This window comes from Tenrec ecaudatus, chromosome 8 (genome assembly GCF_050624435.1).
Source record: "Tenrec ecaudatus isolate mTenEca1 chromosome 8, mTenEca1.hap1, whole genome shotgun sequence".
Classification (NCBI taxonomy): domain Eukaryota; kingdom Metazoa; phylum Chordata; class Mammalia; order Afrosoricida; family Tenrecidae; genus Tenrec; species Tenrec ecaudatus.
Window position 1 is genome coordinate 142,804,793 of NC_134537.1, and position 20,481 is coordinate 142,825,273.

General features: G+C 43.2%; 1 protein-coding gene and 1 pseudogene across 4 annotated transcripts in view; one reads left to right on the forward strand and one right to left on the reverse strand.

Moving 5' to 3' along the window:
* ZNF638 (zinc finger protein 638) overlaps window positions 1-20,481 on the reverse strand; it is a 138,125-nt gene that overhangs the window by 110,568 nt on the left and 7,076 nt on the right. The gene's annotated exons all lie outside the window — the stretch shown is intronic.
* On the forward strand, window positions 2,729-3,016 carry LOC142454512 (dynein light chain roadblock-type 1 pseudogene; annotated as a pseudogene).

Consider the following 20,481-nt stretch of genomic DNA (forward strand, 5'->3'; position numbering starts at 1 on the left):
TCAGACAGTTTTCATTGTCCTATTTAGGAGCCTGCATTTCTGTAAATCTCCGACACCATTAGGGCCTCATGCTTGGCAAAGGAGAGGCATGGCGAAAGAGAGGAAGACGTTAGACAACATGGATTGAGCCGGTGGCTGCAACAATGGGCTCCAACATGAGCTGTAAGGGTGGCACAGAACCTGGCAGTGCCCCTTCTGTTGTGCACTGCTACAGGCTGGAGCTGGCTCACGGGAGCCTGAAACAAGAGACCCTCAGAAGCGGCCTGCTGGTGTTATGGGTTATGCGTTGGGCTAACCACAAGCCAGCAGTTCAAATGCACCAGGTGAGGCTGTCTGCTCTGGTAACGTTTTTCAGCCTCAGAAATCCTAGGGAGCAGTTTGAAATCAACTGGAATAAAGTGCATAAAGCCTGAGAGATAATTATCTATTTTATTCACCAATATTGCTCCCTAATAAGTATGGCCCCTTCACCTAAACAATAGGAGAGGATTGCAAAAGCTTGTCACAGGAAGTATTCTGAGCATTTTTTTAAAAAGTTTTATTGGCACATAGCTCACGTATCATACAATTTAATCATTCAACCCTGTTCAGAAGAGTGGTGCAGTCATCACCATAATAAATTGGAGAACATTTTCTTCTTGTACTCATTGTTATTTGCTTCCCATTTACCCCACCCACCCCGCCACGCCCAAGGTAATTATTAATCCACTTGCTGTCTCTAGATTTATCTATCCTAGATTTCATATGATGAAAATTAGACAAAACACAAACAACAAAAACAAAACAAACACAATGACAACAGGAAAACACCAATCGAAAAGAAACCAGAACTGAAACGTTAACATGGGTCAAAGGGAGATCAAAGAATAAGGTGTTACATTTTAACCTAACTGCGTTTGCCATAACCGACTTGACCATGAAGTCTGTCTGAGAGCTAGGCTATTCCCATCCCTGGACTCTGCTCAAAGCGACTTGCTAGAGGCTTCTCCATGTGGGAAGAAGCCCTGAAGAGGGGTTTTTGGCCTCCACAGTCATCCATAGCCTTCTGGGAATCGGGTTACTGTTTCTTAAACTCGGAAATTAAAGCGTTCTTGAATTTTCCCTAGTTTTCGTCAGGGAGCATCCCATCTGGGAGTCCTCACAGACATTCGAGAGTTCTGGCGCCATCTCGTGACTTGTTAGGGCACTGCTACTGAGAGCATCCGAGCCGAGCTAGAGTCCTGGACGCCGTGGTTCCAGCGCTTGACTCCAACCCAAAGGCAGCTCAGGAAGAAAGATGGGGCATCTTTATCAGGACTGACAGCTGGTGAAACCCTACAGGGTAGCTCTCCTCTGCCCCAGAGGGCCCCTTCGGTTTAGAATATGCTCAGTAGCAGTGAGCTCGGTGTCTGACTTCAGAAAACACATCAGTGCCCATCTGGTCAGCTCTCCTGCCCGCTTCCTCCTCGTGGCCACCTCAAGCACGACAGACAGAAACGCTCCCGGATCTGTGGTCCAGGCTGCTGTCATCCAGAGGGCTCTCACTGGCTGGTTTGTCGAAGTGGGTCTCCATGTCTTTTTCCCAGTCCATCTGAGTCTGGAAGCCTCCTTGAAACGGGTTCAGCATCACTGTAACACACTAGCCTCCACGATCTCCTGAACTTATCCACATCTTTTGTGAATTAGGGTGACCGAACTGGGTGCAAACCATTCTATTACTGAAGTACAGACCAAGGCTGGCCGTGCCTTAAAAAAAAAAAAATCAGCTCTTCCCCCAAGTCCCTACCAAGGGAAGTCTGTGACTTTCCCGTTACAATGGCCTCAGACATTATTTTATGCCGAATTTGCTCTGGTTTTTCGTCGTCTTGTCTAGTCACACACTGAGTGGAATCATCACTCAAGCTCGTCACTCACCTCAGGGCCAGTCTCCTTTCTCAAGTGTCTCCCAGTCTCTCTTCCACCCCCAGTCTTTAGGCCGAAGGGACAGGCTGGCACCAGGGATAAGTCTCGGGGAAACATTTTAGGATGAAGGTCACAAGGTGAGAACTGGTTCATATTTCAGGCATAGGCCCATGTCCCTGCAACTCTGTGGCATTGGGGAGCAAGAGCTCAACTTAAACTTCTGCTGATTCCAGAGAGAGCTTAAGTGCACCTGGTGTGCCTGCTTTTCTGCCTGGTAAATAGTTGAAGTAATCTGTGATAATCCCTTAAACCTATTAATTCAAGTACGCATACACAGCTCGGTGCAACCAATCCTAAAGCCAAGTTTGTCCATTCCTTCGCGTCTTCTCCAGCCAGCTTTCTCTATGACTTTTCATTCTCTCTCACCCTTTCCTCCCTCTAGTATTCTACACCTCCAGCCCTGTGTTCCTGTCCCTCTACTTGACAGTATGTGAAGGGCTGCGGAAGTGGGGCTTCGGTTAACTCAGTAACAGGAGCTAAACATGTTGTCACCAAGTCCATCCCAGCTGCTGGCAACCTCCTGGGTTACAGAACAGAAAGGAGTGCTGTCTGTTTTCCTGCCCATAATCTTTACAGACGCAGATCACCCGGCCTTTCATTGTGCTGCGGGGGGTTTAAAATGCCAACGTTTCAGAGGAAGCCAAGTAGGCCAACCAGGGGCTTCCTTAGCCATTTAGACCACCGAGGGACTAACTTAAGAGCAACTGGCACTTAATGGTTGAGATCTGATATCTTAAATGTTTTTCTGTGTATAAGAAAATCTCTTGGGCTGCAGGATGGCTTCGAGATGGCAGAGGTGGAAGAGACCCTGAAGCGACTGCAGAGCCAGAAGGGTGTGCAGGGGATCATCGTGAACACGGAAGGCATTCCCATCCAAAGCACCATGAACAATCCCACCACCACACAGTACGCCAACCTCATGCACAACTTCATCTTGAAGGCCAGGAGCACTGTGCGAGAAATCGACCCCCAGAATGACCTCATCTTCCTTCGAATTCGTTCCAAGAAAAATGAAATTATGGTTGCACCAGATAAAGACTATTTCCTGATTGTGGTTCAGAATCCAATCGAATAAGCTACTCGGCTCCTTATGTTCATCCTTAACTTAATCCTCTGCCCCCAAGCGTTAATCATGCCAATCCACAAATGGAATCATACACTTGAACCAATCCAGTGACCAAGGGAGAGCTGCTGCCTCACCCACCCCACCTGTGGAGGGAACCCTCTGCCCCACCTGTGGCTGCAGAGGAGGTCCCGCTGCTGGGCCTTCTCCTTCCATGAGACCCCCCCCCCTCATGGCACCTGGGGGTCAGAGCAAGAGCTGTGAGGAGCCCCCACCTGCTTCCTCCTGACCTTCAGTTCACATGTCACCCTTGGAAAAGTCTGTTTTTCTTTACCTAAAAATAAACTAAATGCTTGTTAAAAAAAGAAGAAAATCTCTTAAAATGAACTGCCCTGCATACAGCTTTAGGAAACCCACTCTACTGCCCACTTGTCTGGCTTTCTGAATTAATCGCGCTGAAAGGGACTCGCACGCAAGACTCAGACTCAGTGCCATCGAGTCGCCACCGACTCAAAGTGACCCCACAGGAACTGTGGTTTTCCAAGACTGTAATGAGAGTAGGAAGCCTGTCTTTCTCCCCTAAATGGTCAGGAAAACCTCTAACATGTTTCACATACTATTTCCACAGAGTGTTATAGAGTAGAGGACACACAAAACAGAAAGGGGCCCCTGCCTCTGTTGAGTCATATGTGAGTATATTCGTCTTCTTGGTGTTTCCAGGGTGAGGAACCCTGGTGGGGTAGCTGCACTGCGAACCACAAGCTCAGCAACTTGAAACCACTCCCCACTTTGTGGAGAAAGTAGGTTTTCTACTCTAGTCAAGAGTGACAGCCTTGGAAACCCAGGGGGTAAAGTGTTGTGTTGTACAGGGTCCTAGGAATTGGGATTGACTTGATGACAGTGAGCTTGCTTTGGTTGGGCCTACATGGTTTACTTGATTTTGAGTAACTTAAATGAATATATATGGGTCCACTGGATAGATTCCTCTCCCACCACCCTCTTTGTTTTTTAAGTATAATTCCCATTTTATTTTCTTTTAGGTTTTCTCCCTCTTCTTCCTCCTCCTTCTACTACTCCACACAGGCTTTGAAGGAGGCTGTGGGACAGCACAGCAGGTATAAATCCAGGCAAGGGTGTTTGGTCCTTCCCGGCTTCACATGACGGGGTCCTGTCCACCTTGCTTTGAAAATCTCTCGGTGGCCTCTTCTTGGTTTTGAATGACAGACTGCTAAGTGGCCTTGTCTTTGGGCACCAGTGGGCAGTCTATGCAGCATATAAGCTACATATGGATCTTTATGGCATGGCTGCTGCTTTCCCTTCAGTTTGAATTCTTGGAAGAGAGGATACGAGAGCTACTCCCTTGTAACATACTGTTACAAGCATGTCTTTTTCACTTAATTCTTTGAAATTATTCTTACATCCGTACAAAGAGCTCTATCTCATTTTTAAACAACTGTAGGATATTCCATTTAATGATAGCCTAGACTTTATTTCACCAATCTGAGACACACAAATTATCTACCACCTTTGATATCTTTATTAAATCAAGAACTAAATTCCCGTCTTAAGCATTTTCCCTCATTAGGAAAATGACCAGTTTCCTGATTTATCGGGAAAGAACAAGAGACCGAGGTCATAGAACTGGCTACAATGAGATGTGGCTCACAAGTCATGCGTAGTAGAGCAACCAAGGTGTTTTCGACCTAACCTTTTCACATCGCAAGGCTGAAAACACACCACTGCCAATATCCCAGACATACAAGCGCCAACGCCATCTTTGTGAGCCTCCTTCCGGTCTGAGGATACACAGAAGAGCTGAATCATCCGGATAAACACCATTCAGATCCCCTGGCAATATGAGTGACTCAAGAGCCATATGAGTGAGTCAAGTCCCAGTGTGTCCCTGTGCTTGTCCAACCCAATGAATCTTCTTTCCTTTTTAACTTTAGAGATGCCTAAGTGGGAGACCATGGTGACTAGTCTTGGTTGGGAATTTTAAGCCGCAGGGTCACATGATCAGATGCGTATTTTGAAAAGATGATTCTGGCTATATCATGGGCAATGGCTTGAATGTTCCCAGTTGTTTGTGTGAGGAGAGCAGTGAGGTGCGCTGTTCAGTTGCCATGAGTCGGCTCCAACCTAGGGCGATTGTTGTGGGACAGAAGGAAATACTGCCCGGTCCTGTGCCATCTTGACATCCGTGGGAAGCTTGAGCTCCAGATCGCATCCCCCCGTGTCACTCCATCTCAGGGAGGGGTTCCCGTGTTTTCACTGACTTTCTATTTCCCTGATGACATGTCCAAAGTTAGAAGACGAAGAGTTTCCTCCCTCACTTCTGAAGAGCTTGCTGGCTACATGGCCTCCCAGACGGATTTGCTCATTCTTCTGGCCACCCATGGTGTACTTGATATTCTTCACCAAAACCACAATTCAGATGTGTCGTCTTCTTTCACCGTCCAGTCTTCACATGCGCGGAGACAAGTGAAAAGACCATGGCTTGGATCAGGCACATTTCAGTCCTCAAAATGACATCTTTGCTTTTGTAACATGTTTTTAGAGGTCTCATGCAGCAGATTTTCCCATATGTAATACATCCTTTGATTTCTCTGGTGGCATAATGGTTACATGTTGGGCTTCAATCCACGAGGTCAGCAGTTCAAAACTAGCAGCTCCATGGGAGAAAGATGAGGCTTTCCACTCTGGTAAAGAGTTATAGTCTCAGAAACCCACAAGAGTAGTTCTACCCTGCCATCCAGGGTCCTCATGAGAACAAACTCAAGGGCAGTGAGTTGTCACGGAGAAAATGCCCGAGGTCCCTCTCGTTTCCCCCTTATCTCAACAATGACTTCTCATCATTCACCAGTCTAATGATGGCTGTTAGGTGCTATCTGAGTGGGTACCAACTCTTGGCAATCTTATTATGCATAAAACATTATTTGCATAATAGGATGCAAAGTTGCGTGGTCCTGTGCCATCCTCAAAACCTTTGTGACATTTGAGCCCACTGTTGCAGTCATTGGGTCAATTCATTTCATAGTGGGGCCAGGTCTCTTTTGAAGACCTCTATCACAGTGCTATCAGGTAAACACTGGACTGCTAACCATAAGATTGGCGGTTCAAGCCCACCAGCTGCTCCACAGGAGAAGATGAGGTCATTAGCTCCTATAAAGATTTACAGGCTCAGAAACCCTGTATGTAGGGTCACTAAGAGCCAGAATCAACTTGCTGGTAGTGGATTTGAGGTATTTTACCAAATATGATGTCCTTCCTGATATGTCCATATGATGTCCTTACTATGTCCAATGTAAGCAAGATGAAGTTTCCCCATGTTTCTAAGGAGTATTCTGGCTGTACTTCCTCCAAGACTGAATTGTTTGTTCTTTTGAAGTCCGTGGTTACATTCATTACTCTTGCCAATACCAGTTTGAATGTGTTAATTCTTTCCTTCTTCATTCTCCAGCTTTTGCATCCATGAATCTATTAAAAATACCATAGCTTGAGTCAGATGTCATCAAAGTGAATCTTTTGCTTTTAAAGATTAAAAAAGATCATTTGCCACAAATCTTCCCAATGCAATATGTTATCTGATGTCTTGACTACTGCTTCCATCGGTGTTAAAGGAGAGCTGGTGATGGTGTGGGTTATGCATTGGCCTGCTTTAGCCACAATGTCCGCAGTTCGACTCCACCAGGTGCTGGAAGGAAGGAAGATGAGGCCTGTAAAGATTACAGCCTTGAGAATCCAGAGGGACAGTGCTACTCTGTCCTATAGGGTTGTCGTGAGTCTGAATCAACTTGATGGCAGTGTCTGTTTCCCCCGCGGGTGTTAACTGTTGATACAATTAGAATAAAATTCTTTGCAACTTCAATAACTTCACTCTTTATTTTGAGCCCAGCTGTGAGTATTTTCTTCATAGTCAGGTGTCATTCATATTGAAGGATGTCGTCTTTTACTTTCATCAGTGTGTGCTTCATGCTAACCTTCATTTCCAGCAAGCAAGGTTCTGTCATCTGCATCCTGTTAACACGTCGTCCTCTGGTTCTTCATCTAGTCCGCCTTGTAGATTTACTCAGCACATAGATTAAATAAGATGATAGGATACAACCCTACTGCACACCTCTTTCTGTTTTCAACCATTCAGCACCCCCTTCTCCTGTTTGAATGACTGTCTCTTGATCGATGTATAGGTTCTGCATGAGCACAATTAAGTGGACCAGCTGACGGTAACTGGCATCACGTCTCAGCCTGCTGGAGTAGAGTCCTCAGTTTACCCCACAGTTGATGGTTTATGCTAGTCTCCCAAAGCAATAGGAAGATCGTGGGAAAATGAGGAGTTTGGGAAATTTTATCGGTTTCAATGTAAGTATAATTCAAGTTACACAGAGCAGTGGCTCTCAAGATACTTGTATACGAGAATCACTCACAGGGCTTTCTGAAATGCGAGTTCTTGCCTCACCTAACCCCTAACAGAGTTTGTTTCAGTAGGTCTGGGATAGGGCCCTAGAGTTTACATTTCCAAAAAGTTCCCAAGTGATGCTATGCTGGTCCATGGATCACACCTCAATAGCCACCGAAGAGCGTGTTCAGAAACATACCTCTAGTTAACCAAGAATTAATATCTCCAATTAAACATACCTCCAATTAAACAAGAATTAATTGGGAGCAAGGAGAAATGTAAATAGTGGAAGGTTAAGATTTTACCCTTTGATACTGATTTTTTTTACAAAAACTTATTTTTCCCTTAAACATTCAGTGAATTTAAAATGAAAACACCCACATAAGATACTTAACTTTAAGGAGGGAAAATGAATACAATAGTAATAATTCAGTACCCACATATTATGTAAAATTTAGAAAAAACATTTCCACTTTCCTCTTGTTATTCCTCTTGGTTCCCTTGAATAGTTTGGGAACTTTAGAAGGGGAAAAGTCTGTTGTCACGAGCTTGCCTCAACTTAGTGGGCATCCAATGAAAGGGGACCCAGATGAGGGAGGAGGGAGTAGAGAGGGAGGGGGAAAATGAGGAGCAGATACCAAGGGCTCAAGTAGAAAGCAAATGTTTTGAGAATGATGATGGCAACAAACGTACAAATGTGCTTGACACAATGGATGGATGGATGGATTGTGATAAGAGCTATAAGCGCCTCTAATAAAATTAAAAAAAAGAATGAAATCAGATTTAACAAATGTATTAAGCACTTTGAGAGTACTTTGAAAGTGATATGGGTGTTCTGTAAAATATTTAAATACATAAGGTTGAAAAAAAATGTCCTGGGTTATTTTTGGTACCCCCTCATATACGTAAAACAATTAAAGTTTACATTTTAAATGGGCAGTTTATATCTTAATAAAATAATTATATAGTAATAAAATACTTAATTACAAAAAAAGAGAGAGGACCCAGACCACCATTTACTTATTATCTCAGTGTTCCCCTGGCATTCGTGACAGTTATCAATCTGATAGGCAGAGATCTGCCTTTGTAAGGAATGTTACAGGAAAATTTCCCCAGCAACAAACCTCACACTCAATGTACAGAGCTCAATTATTTAAGAATTCAGTCTGTAAAAAGCAACAATTCATGGATTGCAGTTTGCAGCTGGACTATACTCACACAAACTCACCTTCTTGAGTTCCTTAATTCTATACCATTGGATAAATTCTTGATGTTATCAATATAATCACCTTATAACCCAGGGGGATGATTGACAATGTTTTTTGTTTGTTTGCTTGCTTTTTATTTTATATCATAAAGTGATAATATGACCAACAAAGTAGACCAGAGTTGTTCATATTCTATGGACAAGCAAATGAGCTTGTTTGCTGGTTTGTTGCTGTTGTTATTGTGGGGTTTTGTTTTTGTCATAATATGACCGCCAAAGTAAACCAGAGTCGCTCAAAACCCATGGACAAGTAGATGGATTCTGGGCTCCCACTCAACTCTGTCCCCAATCCCCTAACAGTTAGTTCTAATCACACAGCCCTGCTTGATACTCACCTTCATGAAAGGATCACTGAAGATAAGGGTGCTACAGCAAAGTGTGGTGAAGAAAACACATGGTGCCCAGAACGATATCTTGGGTCTTGTCTTAAAAGGCTTGTACTCAAACAAGCAGCCAACTAAGTGAGCCATCAACTAAGTCCACGTGGAAGAAGCACACCAGCCTGTGTGATGCAAAGATGACAATAACAAAACCCAAATACGATGAAGGGAAAAGTATCAGACCTTCAACTGTGAACACCCAATTTGTAGAAGGCTATGGGGGACAGTGGGAGCCCCAAACCCAGCTGCAGAGTATCCAGTCAGATGAAGCCTCTGGCAGATCCCCTCTGGCCACAGTTGGGCAGCTCCAACTGCTTTGCTATCAGAGATTATTGTAAACCTGATTATGGTGGATGGAACTTCGCTTTCATATAATCCCTGGCCAGATGACCTCCTTCTGGACCCAACCTGAATTTGCCCTAGGTTTACATTGTTCTTGCTTGTTCCATGGCAGAAATGTTCTCTCTGGCTTTTTAAAACATTGCTGGAGGTCATTTCTTTTTTACTCTTTAATCTTTTTTATTATTATTTCTTTTTGTTTCTGTGAGGCTTCCCGGTTTATGAAGCACAGGAGTGGATGCAGAGACACAATAACTGATGCAATGGTTTTAATGGGGATGGGGGAGGGGAGAGAATGAGGGAGGTTGAGGAGCAAATAATGAATAAGGGAAGGGGAGGGAACACTAGAACTGATTGTGATGATGTATATGCAACTTTTCTAAAAAGCAAAAACTATGGAAGTGTATGTGAATTTTATATCAATTATATATATATATATATATATATATATATATATATATATATCTTGCCTAAGAGTCTTTATTGTTTCTAATTTATGAAAAGGCAACACACAACAAGCAATTGAAGGGCAGAACCACAACTGTATGAGAGCCAGGGTGAGGATAGTACTGCCAAGGGGAAGGAGTACAAAGGCGTTTCTCTTACAGACTGCAAGGATCTGTTCAACCAGAATCTTCCATTGGACAGCAAAAATCAGGGCTTACTGCAAAAGAAAACAGTCTTCGCCTGAATTCAAGTTGAAAACTGTCTCATGTCTAAATAGATTATAGGTGTTAGTCTTTAATGAATCATCTTGAAGCTTTCAGAGATTCCCTACTGAAGATTCTTCCAGGAGGTGAGAGGGGGTCAACGGGAAAAAAAAATTGTTCCATGACATTAGATAGTTTAATGTCTACTTACAATGTTGAGATAAATAAGGATTTTTTTTAATGCCCACCTTGTAGAGCTGTTACCATGAAGCAAAGCACCATGAAAAGATGCTTTGTGCTAAAGGGAAAGTGTGAACAGTATAAAGCCAATTAAAACATACTTTCACAGGTATCTTGCCCAAAGGCACAGCTGAGATTTAACCTTTTACCTATAAGGGTCGCACATTCAAACACCTGTAAGGACCAAGCTGGTAACATAGTCAACGTGAGCCAAATAAAAGAGAAATCAAATTCAAGAAATAGAAGGAAACATGATTTTTAATGAACTATGTTCAGGTGGCTGATCTAATACAAGCATGGGGGGGGGAGGCAAATCCTGGAGAAAACATTTTGTTATTGAATTTTTCTTGTAGCACATAATATCTTTGATCTAAAAATACAAACTTGGCACTTTGCCTCACTCCACGATCTCTGTGTGAGGTCTTATTAGTGTCACGCACACGGCATAGAGAAGTCATCCCTGGATCCTTGGACAAAGAACAGTATTTTATTTTATTCTTTTATGGAGTTCCATGAGAGAAAGCAAATCTTAAATGCATAAGCTTTCAAATAAAGATGGATTTTTGCATGCAGAATTTTTTATTTCGGGCAATTCCTTTAGAGATTATTTGTAGGACTCTGGTTTCTATTGGTTTAACATTTACTTTTTATTATGTCCATTTGTAGCTCTCGATTTATATTATTATTTTTTAAAATCATTTTATGGGGGCTCTTACACCATTTGTATTCTTTTTTTTTAATTTTAACAATTTATTAGGGGCTCATACAATTCTTATCACAGTTCATACATATACATACATCAATTGTATAAAGCACATCTGTACCTAACTTTTTTTTCATTCAAACTTCCCTTATTCTTCTAATCAAAACAGAGCTCCAAGCAGTAATGTTTTCTCTTCTAAACTAAGTCTGTTATGGAAAAGAAACAAGAAAACTCTTGGGATGAAAAATTCTCCGCCTGTTTCTGAAACAGGTTTGTGTCACACATCTCACATGTTAGCTGCCATCGGGTCTGCCCTACCTCATGGAGGGGACAGAATGCTGCCAGGGCCTGTGTCCTCCTGGAACCGATTGAGTGCTAAGGTCCATAAGGTTCACGTAGGGCCACCTGAGTGTCCTCACAACATGATAGGCAACCCAAAAGATCACAGCGCAAGTGGCACTCGACTTGGTGGCCAAGCTTTGGAACTGACGCAGTCCTCTGCACTGTGATGGCTATGCAGACCAAAGCAGACACAACGTGGGAGGGGACGCCACAGTGTGTGAAGCCCAGGAAGGTAGGCTCACTGCAGGGTGCCTGCAAAGGCAGACAGGTTACACACTCGGTTGGCAGTCTGCACTCACCTAGAGGCCCCTGAGACGCAAGGCTTAGTGATCTGCTTCTAAAAGGTCAAAGCCCCGCAAACGTACAGACTAGTTCTGCCCTGCACATGGGGGTGGCCCAGGAGCTGGAATTCACTCAAAGGCAACTACTGCAACAGCAAGTCTGTATTTTAGAAAACTGATCTCACTCACTGCCATCGAGTCGATTCTGACTCAATGACCTGATAGGACAGGGTACAACTGCCCCTGAGAGTTTCCGAGGCTGCAACTCTTTACAGGAGTAGAAAGTCTGGGTCATTCTCCCACAAGCGGCTGGTGGCTTCAAACTGTTGACCTTTCGGTTAGCACCCAAGTGAGTAACCAATGCCACGAGGGCTCCGTGTAGAAAACATTCTTGCCTCTAGTCATGGGGCATGACTGGCTAACAGCAAGTTGGGGGTTTGAACCCACCAAGCCATTCAGGGGAGGAAAACCCGGCAGTCGCTCCTATGAAGATTGTTGTCATTGTTGGATGCTGTGGAGTAGACTATCCACTCCTCCCAGCCCCACGTGGCAGAGCAGAACTTTTGGTGTGGAGTTGCCTCGGCCACGATCTGTACAGGAAGAGACTGCCAGGTCTTCTTCTGCACTGTCTGGAAACCTGAAAGGGGAGTTCAGACCCCTGTCGCACGGAGTCCAGGTGCTGAAAAACCCACTCACCGAGTCACCTAATGGCACGCATGTAAATAAATCCTCTTTTAGTGTGGAAAGGGCCCCTCCTGTCTCATTTCATATTCCTGTCACTATTCCCAGTCTGTCTGTTCCGTAGGTTCTCCCTTTGGTGTTGTTGTAACATCCTGCCCGGTCCTTCAATTCATTAGTGAGAGAAGTACAATATTTACTGTGTGTGCATTTTCTTTCTCCATGAGAATCATGGTTTGACTTGTTTTTGAAAATTATCCTATGAATATCTATTTGATTCAAAGGATAATTTTTAAAAACAAGTCAAAACCATGATCCTCATAGAGATAGAAAAAAATATTAAATCTAATCTATATACAAATATATATACAATTCCTGTCACTCTCTTGCTCTCTCTATATATACATGTATGTATGCATATGCATACACACATATATACAGATATAGGTGTGTATATAAATACATGCATATAAATGTACATCATATACATGTGTATTACTTGTGTGTACATTTGTGCACATGTATACACACATGTGCGTGCACATATACACACACAGAAGGAGAGCAAGAGACAGTGACAGAGCAGGAATTGAGTTATCCAAAGTTAAAGAACACACACCTTAGAATGACACAAGCCTGGATTTAAAGCCTGGCCCTCCCACTCAGAGCACTGCACTGCAGAAGTCCAGAGGGAGCCATTTGCACTGCAGGTCTGTGGGTGACGGGTCCCTGCCTAGTGCTGTGCACAGACAGGGCTGTACTGCCATACGTGGCAGCACCATGTCCATCCCTTCAGGGCAAGCTAAGCGAACATGGGTATGAGTCATAGGAAAAAACCTGCCTCAACCCTTTGCCTTTTCAGGAACAAATAACATAAATATGTATCTGCTTAACTACTATAATGTAGGCAAGGAGCATGAGGTAGAAATAAACAAGTTAAAGAGATAAAAGCTGCTTTTAAATACTGACAGTTTAGATCAACACTGTCCAGTAGAACATTTTGCAATGACGGAGATGTTCTGTGTCTGCGCTGCCCAGGGCATGTGGCTATTGAGCACTTGAAATACAGTGAAGCCAAGGGACTGAATTTTTGTTTAATTTCACGTTTAAAAGGCACATGTGTCTGATAGCTGCCACCACAATGGACAATAAATGGCTAGACCAAGAAAAACGGGAGACGTAGTCATCAAATGGTTCATAAACCATTTGGTCCAAGGACCTAGACTTTTTCCCCATAATTATTTTAAATTTATTAATAATATACAAAGCAAAATGATAGGATCTACCCTCTTAAAAATCCTTGAGGATCTCATTGGCCTATGTTATAGCTGTCAATATTTATTGTCTTCAGAAAAAAACTGACAATTTTAAATTATTTATTATTCAATATAATAGTAATTAACCCATTAGTTTTATGGAAAATAACTGAATTTTTAAAGGGTTAGTGGGAAGAGTGACATTGCTTTATGACAGACATCCAGTCTACCACAATATCGTCCATCATGTAGCCTCCATGAATACTCTACACATGAGTAAAAGCCATATATCGTTAGAGCTACTATAAAAGGAGTATCCCCACTCATCGCCATCGAGACGATTCTACTCATAGCGACCCTTTGGGACAGAGTACAGCTGCCTTGTCACGGTTCCAAGGCTGTCAATCTTTGTGATGCAGACTGCCACATCTTGGACAGAACATTTTCCAATCAGCAGCCAATGCTCGACAATTGTACCACCAAGGCCCCTTGAAAAGGACAGTTAGAATCCCTAAAAGCCCACTCAGCTCACCCCCATGGCTGGACACCCCATTCCTTAGGGCCTCCCTTCATAGTCTGTTACAGTCAGGAGGTCTTATCAGTTGCTGACAGCAGAAACTTGAAGATCAGGTGTGGAGCCATTAAAAACCAAAGGGGCTTGGTCTCTAGGTTGCCAGTGGAGGCGTGCAGGGCTCCCTAGAGGCAGCCCCATTTGGAGCAAAACAGAGTGAAGAAAACCAAAGATGCAAGGGAAAAAAATTCCAAAGGACGGAAGGACCATTTGTGAGCCCCAGACTCAATCTCTCTGGACCAGCAGAGCTACATGGCGTCCCGCTATCCCACTATCATTGCTGACTGCTCTAAATGGGGTCACAATTGGAACTACAGGATAGAGTGGCAGAAAAATGTGAAACAAAACTCAAAATGATTTTTTAAAAAGTAGGATTACTGGTCTAATGAAGACATAGAATCCCCCAAGAATAGGGCCCTTCAAGACCCTTTAGGTCTATAACTGAACTCACCCCTGACTCAACTTTCACCCAAATGACAGACAAGCCTGACGGTGACCACCACTACCCATGAGGAGTTAAGAAATCGACCACATGGCATCCAAAGGGCAGCATTTGCCTGCAAGTCAGGCTCAGAAGACAGAACTGGGCAGGAACGCCAGGTGAATGGAAACAGAGAACACAGGAAGGAGGTGGAAGAGGTGCTGTCACACTGTGGGGATGGCAGTCTGTACTATGAGTCAATGTGTGTAGGAAGAGTTGAATGAAAAACCAATCTGCTCTGTAAACTTTCACCCGAAGCACAATAAAAAGTCAGGAAGTAAATATGTAACAATAAGGCAAGAGGCAGAGGCAGAGGTGAACTGCCCATCAACACAGGAAACTGTAACCTTCAGCCTTTTTGCTGAAGGCCTGACAACAGCAAGTGCGACCCAAAAGACCAGCCTGCCAGTTTGGCCCACGGCAGGCATCTGGGATTTTGATTTGGGGGAGATTCCCACCATTCCCTAGCTAACTGTTAAAAAGTGGTTGGTTGTGCCTAAATACTGTGTCAACAGCCTGGTTTACGCTGAACCTGTGCTTTCCTTCTGGTGGTCTGTAATTTTGGTACGTGTTATACACAGGTCTACACAGTTAACCCCAGACAACTCTGGACCCCGAGTCTCTAATGCTCCGTCCAGAAGGACAACACGTCATGGAGAGCACAAACTGATGCCGGAGAAACTGTGCGAGTGATTCCGGTGGAAGGCGACCGTTGAAAGGTTACTGTTTGTTCTGGAATCTGCCTCCTGGGCCTGTTCCCTTCGCTGATTTCCCTCTGTATCTTTTCCCCCTAGTAAATCTTAGCTGTGTGACCTCTCAACAAATCACTGAACCGCGGGGGTAGTTTGGAAAAGTCTGAAAGCTTTAGGATATTCTTTCTAGTATTCTGAAGTTTCAGGATGACGGCACTTTGGTTTTTCTCATAGTGTTCCATTCTTAGTGGGTCCTTTCGATCTGAGGATCCCTCCCTGCACCCTCCCCCGTCCCCCCCTTTTCCCAGCTTCAGGTAAAATTGGGTAATCTCTTTAGAGTTATTCTTTTTTCTTCAGTTGCATGTCAGACCTTCTGGATTGAGTTTTTTTAAATTATTTTATCTTTCTCCTATTTTCCATTTCTCTCTCAATTTTACCGGCCATCTTTTTTTCTCCCCAACTCTATCTTCTAGTCCCTTTTTATAGTAATTCTTTTTTTGTTTTGTTTTGCTTCACTTAAAAAATCATTTTATAGGGGGCTCTTACAACATCCCATACATTGATTATATCAAGCAAATTTGTACATATGTTGCCAACATCATTTTCTAAACATTTACTTTCTGTTTGATCCCTTAGTATCAGTTCCATTTTTCTCTGCCCCCCCACCCACCTTTGTGACCCCTTTTATGAGTTATAAATTATCGCTTTCATATCTTATACTAACCGCTGTCTTCCTTCATCCACGTTTCTGTTGTTCATCCCCCTTGGGGCCGGTTAAGTAATTCATTTTGATTATTAACGGTTAATTCTTGTCTTCCGGTTATTCTTTCCATGGCATCCTGCTCTTATGTAATCTTTCCCCTCTTTACACATGTTCATCTTTCGGTTTCCTGCAGCCTAGACGCAGGCCAGACTCAGGATGAACAAGAAAAACCATAGGAAGAAAGTCTTCAGAAAGCCCACATGGAAAAAGCACACCAGCCTGTATGAACCCGAGGTATGGAAGGGATCAGTTATCAGGTATCAAAGAACAAAAAAATGATATCATTGTGTGTTCCCCACCCCAATACTATCGCCAAAGACAAAGGGGTGCATAAGCAAATGTGGTGAAGAAAGCTGATGTTGCCTGGCTATCAAAAGATATAGTGTCAAAAAAAATGATATAGTGTCTGGGGTCTTAAAGCCTTGAAGGTAAACAAGGGGCCATCTAGCTCAGAAGCAACTAAGCCCACATGGAAGAAACACACCAGCCTGTGTGATCATGAGGTGCTGAAGGGATCAGGTATCAGGCATCAAAGAACAAAAAACCATATCATTGCAAATAAGGGGTAGTGCGGAGTGGAGACCCAAAGCCCACCTGTAGACAACTGGACATCCCCTTAGAGAAGAGTCTCAGGAAGGAGACAAGTCAGTCAGAGTGAAGCGTAGCAACCATGAAACATACAACTTTCCTCTGGTTCTAAAATACTCCCCCCTCACACACTATCATGATCCCAATTCTACCTTACAAATCTGGTTAGACCAGAGAATGTACACTGGTAGAGATAGGAACTGGAAACACAGGGAATCCAGGGCGGATGATCCCTTCAGGACCAGTGGGGAAGAGTGGGGATACCGGGAAGGTCAAGGGAGGGTGGGGCAGAGAGCAGGAACCGATTACAAGGATCCTCCCTGGGGGGGATGGACAACAGAAAAGTGGGTGAAGGGAGATGTCAGACAGTGTACAATATGACAAAATAATATAAATTATAAATTATCAAGGGTTCGTGAGAGGGGAGGAGGGTTGGGAGGGGAAAAATGAGGAGCTGATGACACAGGCTTAAGGGGAGAGCAAATGTTTTGAGAATGATGAGGGCAATGAATGTATAAATACACAATGCACAAATTACACAATAGATGTATGTATGGATTATGTTAAGAGTTGTATGATCCCTTAAAAATGATTTTTTTAAAGGAAGTCTTACGAAAAAAACTACCTGGTCTGATGCCTTTGTTTGTTGGCATATTTGAGCACATTGTGGGTTATATGTGGGGCAGGGAAACCCTTTAGATTGAAAGAGAATTTGGCAAATGAAAGAATCTTCATTTTTCATTTGGCTCATCAGTGACTCTTACTTCCTTTGGCATAATAATGTAAAACCAATCCACTGGGTTCACCTAGATTAAGATAAAAATCTCAATTGGGAAGATGGGAGAAGGGAAAAGGGATAAAGGGCTTAAATTTCACCTTAGTTTTTCAACTCCCAATTTATTGTAATAAGTCAGTAAATAATATCTAAGTCATTTAAATCAAGAGGCAGCTATAAAGCATACATTTTGTAAAACACAAGGTTCACACTAGAAGAGAAAGCTAAGTGAGTTGAATGTGGATGCTTCCAAGGGGAGAGATAAGAAATCCAAAGGCATGAAGATGTCGCTCAGATTCTTGGGGCAAAACTCTGGAACTGCTTTATTTTATTTTTATTTTTAATCATTTTATTAGGAGCTCATACAACTCCTACCATAATCCATCCATACATAAATTATGTAAACCAGCTCTGTACATTCATTGCCCTCATCATTCTCAAAACATTTGCTCTCCACCCAAGCCCCTGGCATCAGGTCCTCATTTTTGCCCCCTCCCTCCCCATTACCCACTCCCTCATGAACCCTTGATAATTTATAAATTATTTTGTTATATTTTGCTGTGTTCCACATCTCCCTTCACCCATTTTCCTGTTGTCTCTCCCCAGGGAGGAGGTCACATGTAGATTTTTGTAATCGGTTTCCCCTTTCCAACCCTCCCTTCCTATACCCTCCCAGTATCGCCACTCACACCACTGGTCCTGTGGGGATCATCCGCCCTGGATTCCCTGTGTTTTCAGTTCCCAACTGTACCAGTGTACATCCTCTGGTACATCCTTGCAAGGCAAGATTTGGATCCTGACAGTGGGGGGAGGGGGGAGAGAAACATTTAGGAACTAGAGGAAAGTTATATTTTTCATTGTTGCTACATCACACCCTGACTGGCTCGTCTCCTCCCCAAAACCCTTCTGTAAGGGGATATCCAGTGGCCTACAAATGGGCTTTGGGTCTCCACTCTGCCCTGCCCTGCTCATTCACTATGGTAAGAAATTTTGTTCTGATGATGCCTGATACCTGATCCCTTTGACACCTCGTGATCACACAGGCTGGTGTGTTTCTTCCATGTGGGCTTTGTTGCTTCTGAGCTAGATGGCCACTTGTTTATCTTCCAGCCTTTAAGACCCCAGGCACTATCTCTTTTGATAGCCAGACATCATCAGCTTTCTTCACCACATTTGGTTGTTCACCCTCTTGTCTTCAGCGGTTGTGTCGGAAAGGTGAGCATCATGGAATGCCATTTTAATAGAAGAAAGTATTCTTGCATTGAGGGAGTACTTGAGTGGAGGCCCAATGTCTTTCTGCTACCTTAATACAAAGTGATGTACTTGTGTTCCTTTTATTTTAAAGTAAATTAATCACTTAATGATTTAAAAAACTGGATGTATTTGCAGTTCCTTACCTTATGAGCAAGTACCCCAAGTGATTTCTACTTCACACAGGAGGAGAATCTTGTCCTCCAACACCTGGACCATGATGAAAATTAACCCTATAATTGTCTCTACAATGCTTTACTCAAGGGCCATCTTTAGTCTCTCTTGTTGTGCTAATCACTTCTTGGGGAAAGGGGGGGGGATCTTCTATTGAGAATGGTCTCTGTGCATAAATATGAAAAGATCTCTAAGATACATTCTTAAGTAAAACTATAAGGAAAGAAAATAACAAATACATGTAAAATAAAAAACTATAAATCTATTTGACTCATAATATGCATAAATATCTCTGAAAAGACAAGCAATACAGCAGTAATATTGATTCTCTGGGTACAGGAATTGGAGAAAAAAGGAACAGGAAAGAGGGAGATTTTTTCATTCGGTACCTTTAAAAGTCTTTTATCTTTAACCTTGAGAAATTATTGCCTATTCAAATAATTCTTACAGTTTCAATGATACTACTTTATCTTGGCACAGAATTGTTTTAAAATATATTTTTAAATAAGGACAACGATACCCCCATTGTCACCCTTCCAGCGACATTGACATTTTGATGCACGGTGCAATCGTATCACATACTACACTGGCACACTTGTATTATAATTTCAAAATCTAATCATTGGTCTCCAAATCCACACAATAAATATAGTAACCCACATCAAGCTACCTAGGCACCAGTAAAATGCCAGTACCAGCTGCTGTGGAGTCAACTGTGACTTGTGGTGACCCCGGGTATGTCAGACTAGAACGGTGCTTCAAAGGATTTACGATGGCTAGTTTTCTGGAAGCATGTTGCCAGACCTTTCTTCCAAGGCACCTCAGAGTAGACTCAAATCAACAACCTTTCGATTAGCAACCAAGCATGCTACACCTGTCCCCCGCACCTCTCCCCAGGGACTCTAAATTTAAGATACTTAGGAAAATGACAGAGTGCTTTACAGCTACTCTGAAAGTAAATCCTCAAATCTCTAAGTTCAACATTTTGCACATGTTGAGATCATCTGGTTTTGTGCAACAAACCCTGATATCAAAACCACAACTCTGATAAGCAAATGTGGTGAAGACAGCAGATGGTGCCTGGCTATCAAAAGATATAGTGTCTGGGGTCTTAAAGTCTTGAAGGTAAACAAGCGGCCATGTCTCAGAGAAGCAACAAGCCAACATGGAAGGAGCACCCCAATGTGTGTTATCATGAGGTGTCATCAGGATCGGGTAACAGGCATTAGAAGACTAAAACAAAAACCCAAATTTTTGAGAATGAGGAGGGTTGGAGCAGAGACTTAAAACCCATCTTGTAGACAGTGGGACATCTCCTCACAGAGGAGTCACAAGGAAGGGACATCCCCTCACAAGGAGTCACAAGGAAGTCACAATATTCCTCTGGTTCCTTGAGGCTTCCTCACCCCCCACTATCATGACCCCAGTCCTGCCTTTCACTGTGGGCTAGACTGGAGCATGTGCACAGGTACAGATAAGAGCTAAGGACACACGGAATCCAGGAACAGGAATGGGAGTAGGGATACCAGGAGGATGGAGGAAGGTGGGGGGAGGAGGAGAGGAAGGAGGAAGAAATGCAATGATCCACACATAACCACATCCAACCCAGAGGGACGAACAACAGAAACTGTGGGGGAGGGGAGACAGTGG